Source organism: Myzus persicae, unplaced genomic scaffold, assembly GCF_001856785.1.
Source record: "Myzus persicae strain clone G006 unplaced genomic scaffold, MPER_G0061.0, whole genome shotgun sequence".
Lineage (NCBI taxonomy): Eukaryota > Metazoa > Arthropoda > Insecta > Hemiptera > Aphididae > Myzus > Myzus persicae.
The window spans coordinates 40,146-54,262 of record NW_019104394.1 but is presented as its reverse complement, the minus strand read 5'-3'; the positions used below and the strand labels follow the sequence as shown (position 1 = coordinate 54,262).

The 14,117-nt window shown below is 35.2% G+C and overlaps 1 pseudogene; it reads right to left on the bottom strand.

The window, feature by feature from the left end:
• LOC111041835 lies at positions 1 to 3,093 on the bottom strand (annotated as a pseudogene).
• Positions 3,094 to 14,117: the final 11,024 nt, after the last annotated feature.

Genomic DNA, 14,117 nt, shown 5'->3' with positions numbered 1-14,117 from the left:
TTACCAAATCCTAAGAGAGTTGGTAAAATATTCGCTACATACTGGACAACGTTTAGGATCTATGAGGTTTAAACAATCACCACATAAGATTCAATGACCACAAGGAATTAAGGCATGTGTCCTTTCAGCGTCCGTGCACATTATACACTTAGTTTCTTGGTTGTTTAATGAAGGAATTATATTTGGCACTTGAAAAAATGGAATATTTTCCAATTCTAACTGCCTATTTCTTGCTTCAATTTCCATCATGTACATCATATCCGGATCGGTATCTTCTGGTGTTATGAAATCTTCCTCATTATCTAAAAAATAAAATAAAATTTATGAATATACAACTAGATTAGATATTTTAAGAATAATTTAGATTCAAGTATTCATAAACATTTGTCATAATAATACTATTTAAAATATATTTTTTCAAATTTTTATCTTTTGCATTACAATATAAATATTAAGTTGATGCAGAAGCTCAGAAACATTTGAATACCTAATTTATTATAATTTTTGAGATATTTAGATTATTGCAAAATGAGTTAGATTAGTTATAACTTTTAAAACAATGATTTATTTAATAATTTATTTAGACAGTTAGTTTTGTTAATATGCAGGTTATTGGTAAATAATATGACATGATCCTCGTCATTAATTATTTCTGCTATAGATTTAATGCCTCAATGGACATGTTAAGACATTTTTTCTAAATTAATATTATGTCTAGCTGCATAACGTTTAATCACAACAGAGCCTTCTTCAATTTTTTCAGCTGGTAACAATGGAAGAACCATAATCATTTTTATGGTTTTTGATGCAAATCCATTAGTATTTATTAAATTTAAATAACCCAATTTTCTCATTTTTCGCCATACAGCCTAAAATTTTAATTTAAAATTACTTTTAATTGTAATTTACATAGAATTAGAATAAGAGTATAAATAAAATGAGTATCATTACATACTTGGAACCAGCATCCATGAGCTGTGGCTGATGGGAAATGCCTAACCAACATTTCCCTTAATGCAATCTCGAAGTCGGTTAAAATTATACAAAGCCTAAACTCGGGCAATAAATTTACTTTTACAAAGTGTAAAACGGCATCATAAGACTGGGGAGTCTTGCGTTCCATCATAACATATACAATAGGAATACTCTAAAATATAAAAAGTGAAAAAAATATAATACTCCCCAGTCTTATATGGGAGGGGAATAGTTTCGATCATTCCAGTGCTGTACCCAACAACTTCAACCCTAAATATTTTTCATTTTGTAAAGATTTCAACATAGAATATACAAAAAATAACTTACGTAGATCTGATGGATTAGTGATTTTTATTAAAAATGATATTATTCTTAATATGACTGAGTTAATAATTCAAGACACTAATTGCCTATTTACAACAATAAATTTTAATGGTCATGAATACGGTATACTATCACTTTACAGATCTCCGAATGGAGATATTAACACATTCTTGGCACAATTTAATATTGTAATCACCGATATAACCAATGAACACAAAAATACTAAAATTATTATTATATTGGACTTAAACATTAATTTATTAGATATCACACAAAACACAACAAATTATATAGACATATTAAACACATTAAACTTTACATCTTACATAAATATCATTTCACGTCCCGATTCAAACACCTGCCTAGACCACGTCTTCTCAAATATTATTAATAATTCGCTTATCACTATACAGGTAACGCTTATCGATTCACTTAAAACTGACTATTATCCAGTAATTACACAAATTATAGAAACTAATTCACACATACACAGTAACAACATAAATAAAGAATCAAATTATTATAGCACTGTTAACTATAATAAATTGAATAAATTAATTAAAGATATAAACTGGAACCATAATATAACAGATAGTAACAGTTATAATTTAAATATTAATTTATTAACGGCTTCCCTACAAAATTCAATAAAACAGTCTACTACTAAAAGAACAAACAAATCAATAAAAAGAAACAATCCATGGATTCAAGCAGGTATAATTAACGCAATTAAAAAAAGAGATAAATTACATAAACTAAGTAAACAAGAACCATTTAATATTAATCTAAAGAATAAATACAAGCAATTTAGAAATAAATTAACTGAAATAATCGCTAAAGCAAAATACTCTTATTTCGGAGAAAAAATAAAAAATAATAGTTCTAATCAAAAAAAAATTTGGTCTATCATAAAACAAGCAACACACCAGAAATAAATTTAAAAATAAATAATATAACCTACGACTAAAGAACAAATGTATCCATATAATCACGTATAAATTGAACGATTACTTTTTAACTATGGGAGATTTCAACGACAGTGGCGTATTTAGGAATTTTGCTAGGGGGGGGATGAAATATATAATAATACATCCTAACACTTATAAATCCTTACATAATATACATTTTTAAAATCCCCTAACTTGTTACCTATTGAGGTTAGTGTGGATCAAGGCAAAATAAGAATTAACACAAATAATATAGTACCTAATAGCATTTATTATAAGTTCATACTAGCACCAATCCCGTGTTTAATACGATAAAAAAAAAAATAATAATAATAATAAAATATATATACATATAATATGTAGTTACAATACTAAATCCAGTTTTCTGTGTTTTTGGATGCTCAGTTCATCGATAACGTCATCAGGCATTATTTGTATTGACCGGTGACATGCCAATAAAGCCAACCCATTAAGTCGGTTCTTATAAACAAAGTATATAATAATTACTAATTTATAATTATATTTCAGTATTAAATAAGAAAATTGATAAAATATTTACTTCTGTCATACTATTTCTTAGGTAAGACTTAATCCTCTTCAAACTTGAAAAGCATCGTTCAGGTGTAGCAGTTGATACAGGCAATGTACAAAAAATTTTCAAGAGTTCATGAATATTTGGATAAAACTCTTTATCACAAACATCTAAAGAATGTAACCCAGAGGTGAATACAATTTTTTCATTCACTAACTTTACTCTCCACATCTTTAATTCAGCAATGCTAGAGTGTTGGTCAATTGTAGATGAATAAAACTCAACAAGCTTTTGAAAAGCAACAATATCTTCCATTTCTACCATAAGTGATTCTGATTAGAAAATGCAATTAAAACCTATAAAATAAATTATATGTAATAGGTATAAAGTTGCAAATTCTAAAAAAATGTGTATAAATATTAAATATAATACATATAATATATTTACCTTCAAATATAGCTTTATGATTAATAAATCGCTCAGTTAATTGCATTAAATAGTAATCGACATACGGTAAAAATACTGTAACACAATAATAATGTTCAATGGAACAATCCAGAAGATTATTTTGTTTGGGAATGTATCCTTTGTACCTACAGTTTAAGTTACAAGTTGCAATATTTTTAAATATTCAAATGAAATGACCAATAGGTATGGCAATACCTCAAAAATTATTTGCTCAGTTAGTATACTCTTAAACAAAAATATAGATTTTACTCTAATTTTTAGGTTTCCAAAAGACCCAGAGCTGCAAAACAAGTGGACTCTAAAGTGTAGAAGAGGAGACAGTATGAATCCTTGTTTATCATATATGTGTTCTGAACATTTTTGTGATGATGCATATGTTCGAGATCTTAAAGCCGAACTCTTAGGTAATTATATTTTTAATTAAATTAACTCATAATGACAATTTTTTTATCAAATTGTTTTAATAATTTTAGCATACACTCCTAAATTTCGTAAATTAAAGCCTGATGCGATGCCTACCCTAAATTTACCAGAAGATTATACCCACAGTAATGTAGCATCAACATCTTCATCTAGTCGTAGAAGTAGAATGGAATTAAGAAAAAAAAAACAGGTGATTATAATTATATTATGTTATCATTAATTACTATTAAATATTTATATTATCTAAATAATAAATATAATTTTATTATGGCTTAATTTTTTGTTAAAATAAATCATTTTAATTTTTCATAATTTAAATAAGTTGAATATATTTTTTGTTATCATAGTGTTTTTATGTGTTATAGGATCATGATGATTTAATAACTTCAGTTATGAATACTGATACGAATTGGCCTTCTGATGTATCTAGTTCCACAGTAATGATTGATGATGATTCCACACTTCCACCAAAACCCAATTATGAACAAATGTACAACGAACTACTTAAAAAATATGAAGTCTTACAAAATGAATCTAATATAAACTCACATAAACATGAACAATCTAATAAAGAACCTGTTATTGATTATCAAAAAATCAATCAATCTCTCAGATCCTCAAAACAACATTTACAGACAGCAAACTTACTTTTAACAAAAAGTAAAAAAGAACTGACAAAAGAAATTAAATTGCTTTCTAAGAACAAAAATCGTGCGGTTGATGTTGAAGCTAAAAAATATTTATCGACAATATTTTCTAAAAATCAAATAGACTTGATAATGAAAAAGAAAAAGAAAGTTCACTGGACTACTGAAGACATTTCAAAAGCCTTTACTTTGAGATACTTCAGTAAACGACCCTATTTTTACGTCAAGGATGAATTGCACTATCCTTTGCCTGGTAAATTATATTTTTTTTATTTACTTTGTTATTTCATTACAGAAATAATACTATAATTTAATTATACTTTGTTTTTTAAATATTTTAGGACTGTCTTCTCTCCAAAGATGGGCAAAAAAAATAGACATGCGAAATGGCATTCTTGAGGATGTAATCAGAATGATGCAGCTTAATGGTAACACATTACAAGATTATGAAAAACTCACCATCTTAATGTTCGATGAAGTAAAAATATCCAGTACTATGGAATATGATGTACTCCGTGACGAAGTTGTTGGCCCCCATAGTCAAATGCAAGTGGTTATGGCTAGAGGGATCGCATCACAATGGAAGCAACCTATCTTTGTTGGTTTTGATCAGAAGATGACAAAATCTATTCTTTTCAGTATTATTGATAGACTGGATCAAATTGGGTTCAATGTTTTATGCTGCATAAGTGATTGTGGGGGTGGAAATATTGGTTTATGGAAAGCATTGGATGTTACCTATGAAAACCCTGTGTTCGGGATTCGAAGGATGAAATGGACTGTATTTTTTGGTAAGGTAAAGGCTACGCAATAAATCAGATTCGATAAGCTATAAATCAATGCCGGTTTGCGGCCTACTATTAAACAAGAAAAAAAATAAAGGTAAATAATGTATAAGTGGCACAAAGGGTGCTGGCCAGCAAAGGGGAATAATTAACAAACGCTACAACAATTAAACATAAATAAATAGGTAAATAAAGACAGATATAAAAACCGTGACGGCGGCTGCAGTCCCGGTTGACGGTTGATGGTGAACAGGTACAGGTAGACGGTGAGTAGGTGACGGATGACGGTAGACGGTGAGTGATAACGGTGGTCTTGACCTTTTAAGTTGACAGCTCGGTTGACAGGGAATGCGCACGGGCGAACTGTCGACTTGGTGGTACGGTCGTTACTGATCGGCGGTCGCTTCCGTGTGTGTGTGTGCGGTGTGCGCGGTCAGCTTATCACCGGGTGACAAGTTGCATAGATAAGTTTGAACATGCCGGCCACCTTGAAGGAACGAACCTTCAATCTCTCAAAGGTAACGGACAGAGCTTGACCACCGGTCGAGTAAGGAGCTTTCCCTGTGCGGTTTTTACCTTTGCTACTCTGACGACTCCATCTGTGCCAGGGTGCACTTCGACTACTCGTGCTGTAATCCAAGTTAGTGGGGGGGAAGGTTCTTTAACAATAACCAAATCATTCTCTTGCAAGTTTACATTTTGATGAGCCCATTTCGGTCGCTCTTGCAGGGTATGGAGGTATTCTTTGTTCCAACGTAACCAGAAGTGTTGATGAATCTGCTGAATAAGTGACCAACGGTTTCGAGGGCTTATGGAGGCCGTAGGGTTAGTCAGTTCTTCAGGCGATGGCAAGGTGACGAGGGGTCCCATGGTAAGAAAATGTCCAGCGGTGAGAGTCTTGAAGTCACTTGGGTCAGATGACATGGCACCTAACGGCCTGGAGTTGAGCGTTGCCTCTACCTGATGAAGGACAGTGTTCAACTCCTCATAGGTGAGAACACGATCAGATATGATTCGGTGCAGCAAGGTTTTGGCGGATTTCACCGCTGCCTCCCATATACCTCCCATATGAGGGGCAGCAGGCGGGTTAAAATGCCATTGGATTTGATGGTGACTTATGTTATGAATGAATTTCGTCTCTCGGGTCATATCATAGATTTGTTTCAAGTATCGCTGGGCTCCGACAAAATTAGTGCCACAGTCACTGAATATATCTGTACATTTACCCCTTCTGCACATGAATCGGTTAAAGGCGGCAATAAACATAGGGGTAGACAGGTCGGACACTAACTCGATGTGGACGGCGGTTGTTACCAAGCAAACGAAAATACAGATGTAGGCTTTAGTAACCTTAATTTTCCGCAACATCGCAGCTTTTACTTCGAACGGTCCGGCAAAATCCACACCAGACTTGCCAAAGGGCTTAACTTCGTTCACTCGATGTCTCGGTAAATTTCCCATAATTGGCTGTATAATCCGTGGTTTGGCACGAAAGCACGGTATACATTTATGTAATCTGCTCTTGACGATACTGCGAGCTGACATTATCCAGTATTCTTGACATAAAATATTTAGCAACGTTTGGGGTCCAGGGTGACCGTTGGTGCGATGCGTGTGATCAATTAACAGCATGGTCAAACGTGCGGACTTTGGTAGTAACAGGGGGTGTTTTTCTGTGTATGGAATGTTCGCATGGACTAGACGACCTCCCACCCGGATTAAATTTTGACCGTCCAGAAATGGGGACAACTTTCGGAGTCGGACGGAGCATGTTTTATTGTTCTTCAGGTGGTGTATCTCTTCTCCAAAGAATGTTTGCTGAGTCCAGCGCACCTGGGCTAACAATGCTCTGTTAATTTCTTCTGTGGTTGGTATAGGGTTGTGGAACTTAGTTTTATGTAATAAATGATCTTTTAATCGTAACCAATATGCCGTAAGTCTTAATAGTTTGGGAAAATTTTCCGACTGATTTAGTATCGGGCACTCTTCAGCTTTGACCAGCGTGATCAGAGTAATTGGTTTTTTCTCTCCTTCTTCATCTTGCCGTGCTTCGGGAGTCATTACTCCTTCGTTCGGCCAGGTATCTGTCGGTTTTCGAAGGAAATCGGGGCCTTTCCACCAAAGTGCATGGTCAGATAGCTCTCTAGGAGACAATCCACGTGACGCACAATCTGCTGGGTTCAGCTCGGATGGTACATGGCGCCATATATTCACGTCAGTCAGCTGTTGGATTTTTGCTACTCGGTTAGCAACAAATGTCTTTAGTTTAGCCGTGGGTGACTTTATCCAAGCTAAGGTTATGGTAGAGTCGGTCCATGCCGTTACGCTTACAAACTTGAGTGTCATATTCGCTTGCATGAAAGACAACAATCGTGCTAGAAGCCCAGCACCGCATAACTCCAATCGCGGTATGGATACTTTTGCTGCCGGTGCTATCCTTGATTTGCCCATTAAGAGGTGACAATACGATTCTTCGTTCTCCATTGTTACGCGTAAATACACCGCAGCAGCATAAGCTGCTTCTGAACTGTCACTAAACCCATGAAGTTCGTATGTGGCGTAAGGATGGGTGACGTGCCGGTTAATTCGTAAGGTCGTTAGTACCGGTAACTCTTGGTGATATTTTAGCCATGCAGCTGCTGCATCTTCGGGTAGTGGTTCATCCCAGCTTACTTCCATTAGCCAAAGGTATTTCATTAGCTTTTTGAGATCCGTCGTAACTGGAGATAGTAGTCCAAGAGGATCGTAGATCCTGGCAATCTCTGACAACACAGCTCGCTTACTGTATTTCACTGGGTTTGGCTGGTATTGGTAACTGAGTGAGTCGTTTTTTGGGTCCCAGTTCAGTCCAAGAACTTTTGTATATTCCGACCCATGTTCAGCAAATGTAACTGGCTGGGATTGCCGGTGTTCTGGGGGTACTTGTTGTAGCAGATGATTGGAATTACTTGACCACTTGCGCAATTCAAACTTGCCCCGCGAAAAAACGTTTATTAGCTTTTTCTGAAGCTCAATCGCCGCGTCTTCGGTCTCGGCACCTGTGACTACATCGTCGACGTACAAATCGTGTAGTACAACTTTTTGTACCTGTTTATCGTTTGCCGCTTCGTCCTCCACTAATTGGTGTAAAGTCCGAATGGCTAGGAATGGAGACGATTTTTGTCCAAACGTTAAAGTGTTCATTTGAAATTCTTCCACGGGTACGTCCAAAGAAAATCGATATAATAATCGTTGGTAAGGTCGGTGTTCTTCTGTGACAACCACTTGACGAAACATTTGTTTTATGTCTGCGGTAAATACCACAGGGTGTAATCGAAAACGTAGTATAATGGCTGGTAAGTCCTGTTGAAGTTTTTTGCCACAGAAAAGCTTATCGTTCAGTGAGCAACCTGTGGTCGTCTTTGCGGATGCATCAAACACTATTCTCATTTTCGTGGTGGTACTCTCCGGTCTCAAGACAGCTTGGTGAGGGATATAATAGGCGTTTTCCCCTTTCCCCAGATTGACGGTCACTCTAGACATGTGGCCTGAATCCAAATAATCTTTCATGGCGTTGTTATAATCACTGTGAAGTTCTGATGATTTCTTAAATCGGTTTTCTAACTGACGTAAGCGATTCAAACCCACATCTTTGGATTTCCCCAGAAATGGCGGATATTGTGTAAACGGTAAATGCACAACATATCGTCCATCTGGTTGACGCGTGGTACTTGAACGATATATTTCTTCGCATTCCGCATCACCAATGTTACTTTTAACGGCTGTTGGTATATCTTCGATGTCTAAAAACCGCTGCAGAGTTCGATCGATGGAATCGGTGGTTGCACATAGGGTTACGATTTTGCTTTTCGGCGCGGTTGACACTTTTCCCATGAGGACCCATCCAAAAACGGTTGACAAGGCTATCGGCTGACCAACGTCACCCTCTTTTTTATCTCCCAATATGAGGTATGGAAAAACATCTGCACCCAGCAACAAATCGATCGGTAGTGCTTGAGCGTACTCCGGGTCGGCTAACTTCAAACCACCTGTATGAGGCCACGATTTTTCCCACATACGTTCTGATGGAACAGAACCGGTGATACGTTGTAAGATGAGAACATCAACGTTAAAGTGTGGGCTGTCACAATCAACCGGATGCACATTCACGTTAGCGCGTCCTCTCACCATTGGAACTTGGGTACCAGATAGAGCCTGCACTGTAATGTCACACTTTCCTCGAGTTAAACCTAGACACCTTACGCATCGTTCAGTGATGAAACTGCTTTGACTTGCACTGTCTAGCAGAGCTCTCACCTTGATGGTCTTTCCATCCTCACTTTGAATAATTACTGCAGCGGTCGCCAACAGAACAGACGTACGAAGACCTTTTGTCTCAGATGCCGCGACAGTAATATGTGCAGAAGTGACTGTTTCTACCGCGTTAGGAAGATGTACTAAGGAATGGTGTTTTTTACCACATTCAGAACATTTCCTTGGATTTTTACATTCACTAGCCATGTGCGCACTAAAACAATTAAAACACCGCCCCAAATCCTTAATAATTTGATGGCGTTCGGTCGGCGTTTTCTCCTTGAACAGTGGACAATGGATGAGCAAATGTCCTGGTTGACTTTTGCACACTTGACAGGTAAATGTCTTTTTCTCTAGTTGTTCTGGCGTGGCCTTTCCTGCATGATGATTACTGAACAGGGTGGTCGTTTTTCCTGGTTTGTAAACTTTGTTAACCGGTTTGGTGATTTCTTGACAAACGGTTGCAGATTTGCAATACTTAGTCAAAAAAGTAGTGAACTCTGTCACGGTGGGATCTTCCGTTGTATCCACCAATAATTCCCATTGGGATCGAAGTGGTTGGTCGAGTTTTTTTTGAAGTAAATGTAAAATAATCGGGTCCCATTGGTCCACTGCGTATGATAGATTGGATAAAGCACCGATTGACTCTACAATAATATTCAATAGTTTTCTGATAGAACTTCCATCGCTAATAAATGCTTTCGGAGCATTATACAACTCTTCGATATGGTTTCCGGCTATGACCCGACGATTTGAATACCGTGCAGTTAACAGTGATAAGGCTAGATCATAATTGCTATCGGTCAGCATTAAATTCCCTATCAAGCTCAGAGGCTCTCCAACTAAATACGATTTTAAGTGACTAAATTTAAAAATCGCCGATATATCTGCTTCCCCTACTGTTTTGTCAAACATGTTCCGAAAACTAATATATTCTTTTGGGTCACCACCAAACTTGGGTATGGATAATTTTTCGATTGGATAATACTTATTAGGATTAACATGAGTTTTTGTTTCAATAAATGTTTTATTAAGTGACGCATCAGTCATGGCTTCAGGTAGGTATTCATCAGCGAAGATTTTACACCCCACATATTTCTCTTCGAATTCCATACGCAGTTTTTCCTCGATAACTGCGTCCGACGAGGGTGGCCCTTTGCATTGATGTTTTATAATGATCGTTAACTGTGTTTCGAAATCATTCGCTACACTTTCAAGTGTCGCATACATTATTTTAAACTTGGTTTTCGCCGTTTTGTTGGTCGGATCTGCTTCAATTGCCGCCCCCGCATCATGTACGCGTTGTACCTTACACTGCAGACTAGCTATACGTAATTTCGCCTCTTCGTATACACCCATGGTTGATTAAATAATTATAATCGTTTTTATAATTACGTATTAATAGGTGATTAGCTACCTACTACGCGATACGTTTGTAAGGTGGTATAAATATACGATGGGATGATGTGCAACGCGTTGTGTTCGCAATCCGGTTTGTCTTTATTTACGGCGGCGCTGCGTATACAGTCTTTACTTACGGCGGCGCTGCGTATACCGTCTTTACCTGTTATGATGCTAAAGTCCAAAGTACAATTTCTCGCACACCGGTTCACACTCTTATATAATAAGTTATATAATACTAACAGGCCTATTAACTATCGGTGTTTACGTAATAACTTTTTTTTTTTTTTATAACGGATAGGTACCTAGGTGTAATTCAATCGCTTAGAACTATAATAATAATCCTAGGCTCGATGGACCAAAATGTTCGGGATTCGAAGGATGAAATGGACTGTATTTTTTGGTAAGGTAAAGGCTACGCAATAAATCAGATTCGATAAGCTATAAATCAATGCCGGTTTGCGGCCTACTATTAAACAAGAAAAAAAATAAAGGTAAATAATGTATAAGTGGCACAAAGGGTGCTGGCCAGCAAAGGGGAATAATTAACAAACGCTACAACAATTAAACATAAATAAATAGGTAAATAAAGACAGATATAAAAACCGTGACGGCGGCTGCAGTCCCGGTTGACGGTTGATGGTGAACAGGTACAGGTAGACGGTGAGTAGGTGACGGATGACGGTAGACGGTGAGTGATAACGGTGGTCTTGACCTTTTAAGTTGACAGCTCGGTTGACAGGGAATGCGCACGGGCGTACTGTCGACTTGGTGGTACGGTCGTTACTGATCGGCGGTCGCTTCCGTGTGTGTGTGTGTGTGTGCGGTGTGCGCGGTCAGCTTATCACCGGGTGACAAGTTGCATAGATAAGTTTGAACACCCTGTATGCTCTACTCCAAGCGGAAAAGAAATTGTATTTATTCCTGATGCCCCTCATATTTTGAAACTAATAAGAAATTGGTTATTAGACACCGGATTTCAATTTAATGAACAGCTGATCAACAAAAAACCATTAGAAAGTTTAATCAAACAAACATCAACAGAAATTAGTATTTGTCATAAACTTAGTGAAGAGCATTTAACCTGTGAAGGACCTCAGCGTCAAAAAGTAAAATTAGCCTCACAATTATTATCTCATACAACTGCAACAGCTCTTTTACATTACAAACCTATCGATGATACTAAGTTACTCAATGATACTGCTAATTTTATAGAACTAGTCAATAATTGGTTTGATTTGTGTAATGTTTCTCATTCAAATAACCATAGGACTCCTTTTACAGCTCCTTATGGATTATACTTGGATGATCAAGATTCACTATTAGATAAAATGTACAATACATTTTTGTTTATGAGATGCAATGGAAAATATAGTCTTCAAATTTTCCAAAAAGGAGTTCTCATGCACATAAATGGTTTAAAACTTCTTTTGAAAATTGTTCGAGATCATGGATTAAAGTATATTTTATCTAGTAAAGTTAATCAAGATGCACTAGAAAACCTATTTTCACAATTACGGACTAGGGGTGGGTTAAATGACCATCCATCTCCTTTAAATGCCTTATATAGACTCCGTATGATAATATTGGGAAAAAACCCTGGTGTAACTTCTAATCAAACGAATACCACTGATAGCAATAATGAAGAATTTTTACTAGCCAAAACCATGAAGAAAATTGATTTGAAAATAAATTATGCGTCTGAAAATATTGATGACAGTGAAAATTCAGCAGATACAAATAGTGATAATGAATCAATAGTAAATAACTGTAACAATAAAATTGAAATGGTTCAAGATGCAGTTGAATACTTGGCAGGTTGGGTAGCTAAGACATTCAGACTCAAATTTCCTGAGCTTGGTTCAACAACAACAGAACAACATTTGAATAAAAGCTCCCATGGACATGATTATGGGATACTTCCATGGATAAATCACTTATCCTATGGTGGTTTAATAGATCTCAGTGAAGAATTTAAAAATAATATTTTTAGAATAGAAAGACTTTTTAATAAAATAACCAAGCATACAATTCCTGAAGGACAAGGAGTAGTTAAAAATTTAACAAAAAAAATATTTAATAGAATGGAAATGCCTGAAAAGTACTATCCTGTTGTGCAGAAATATGTAAAACAAAGGATTCTCATACGAATGAAGTATTTAAACCACCACAGTAATTTACTCAACAAAAAAAGAAAAGCTAAAGCAAATCTACAACGACTTCAAAAACTTAGAAGACTTATGACATAATTTTTATATTATTATTATGTAATTATTAATTATTATAATTTATTGATATTTTTGTATATATTATCCTATTTTATGTATTATTTTGTATATTAAAATAATTTGTGAAAATAATATAGTTTAAATTTTTGAATTGATTTTATCTGTAATGTACTTAGTACAATAGTACCTACTTAAATATCAATAGAAAAATGATCACACACTACATATTTATATAGGAGTTTTAAAGAAGGTACCCATGTCTCATAGCAATATTTTATTATAATTATAAACTCGTAAGTAATAATTATAATAGTCAAACTTTTTAACTCAATTCAAATAGTTGAATTACAATTTTGGATTAACAAAAAAATTTAGTGCATGTCACATGAGTAGCGAGTAGATGCTCATACTACTATGCTAACTACATGTTACTACAACTAGATAATTCGAAAAATTTTAAAAATAGTTAAATAATGTTATTTTGATTGTTGTCTATTATTGGTGTAATTAAAACCTGTCCAAAAAAAATTGCGAAAAATAACGTATTATATTACCCATAAAGCATAATATTTCTAAGTAATAAAATAAATATTCAATAATAATACATTGATATTAATAATAGCAGTAAATCAATAAGTATAATAAAAAAAAAAATACCTCGCATAAAAATAAAGATATAAAGTATATGCTTTGACAGCATTTCTCAGCGCGCCACCTTGAATTTTGTACTTCGGGTGACGTCACTAGATAAGGAATGGTGCGGGGTGATCGATTTATTTACATGACTATGAGGCAACCTCTATTATCTATAAACCTTGATTCATACTACACTGTGGCGTACGAGCTAAGATAGTTTTTAATAGTATTTATAGACATCTTATAAGATAATAGTAACAATATCGCTGAGACAAAAATAAAACGTACACATTAATAAATTATTAATAATATCTATTGTCTGTGTAATATCCATATCATATAGATTATAGACCTTTGGTGAGTTGATATTTAATATTTATATTTGAATTGTTTCAATCATCATGGAGCATGAAGGGTACATTTATGTAAAAAATGGCTCAAAAAGAAATAATAAATAG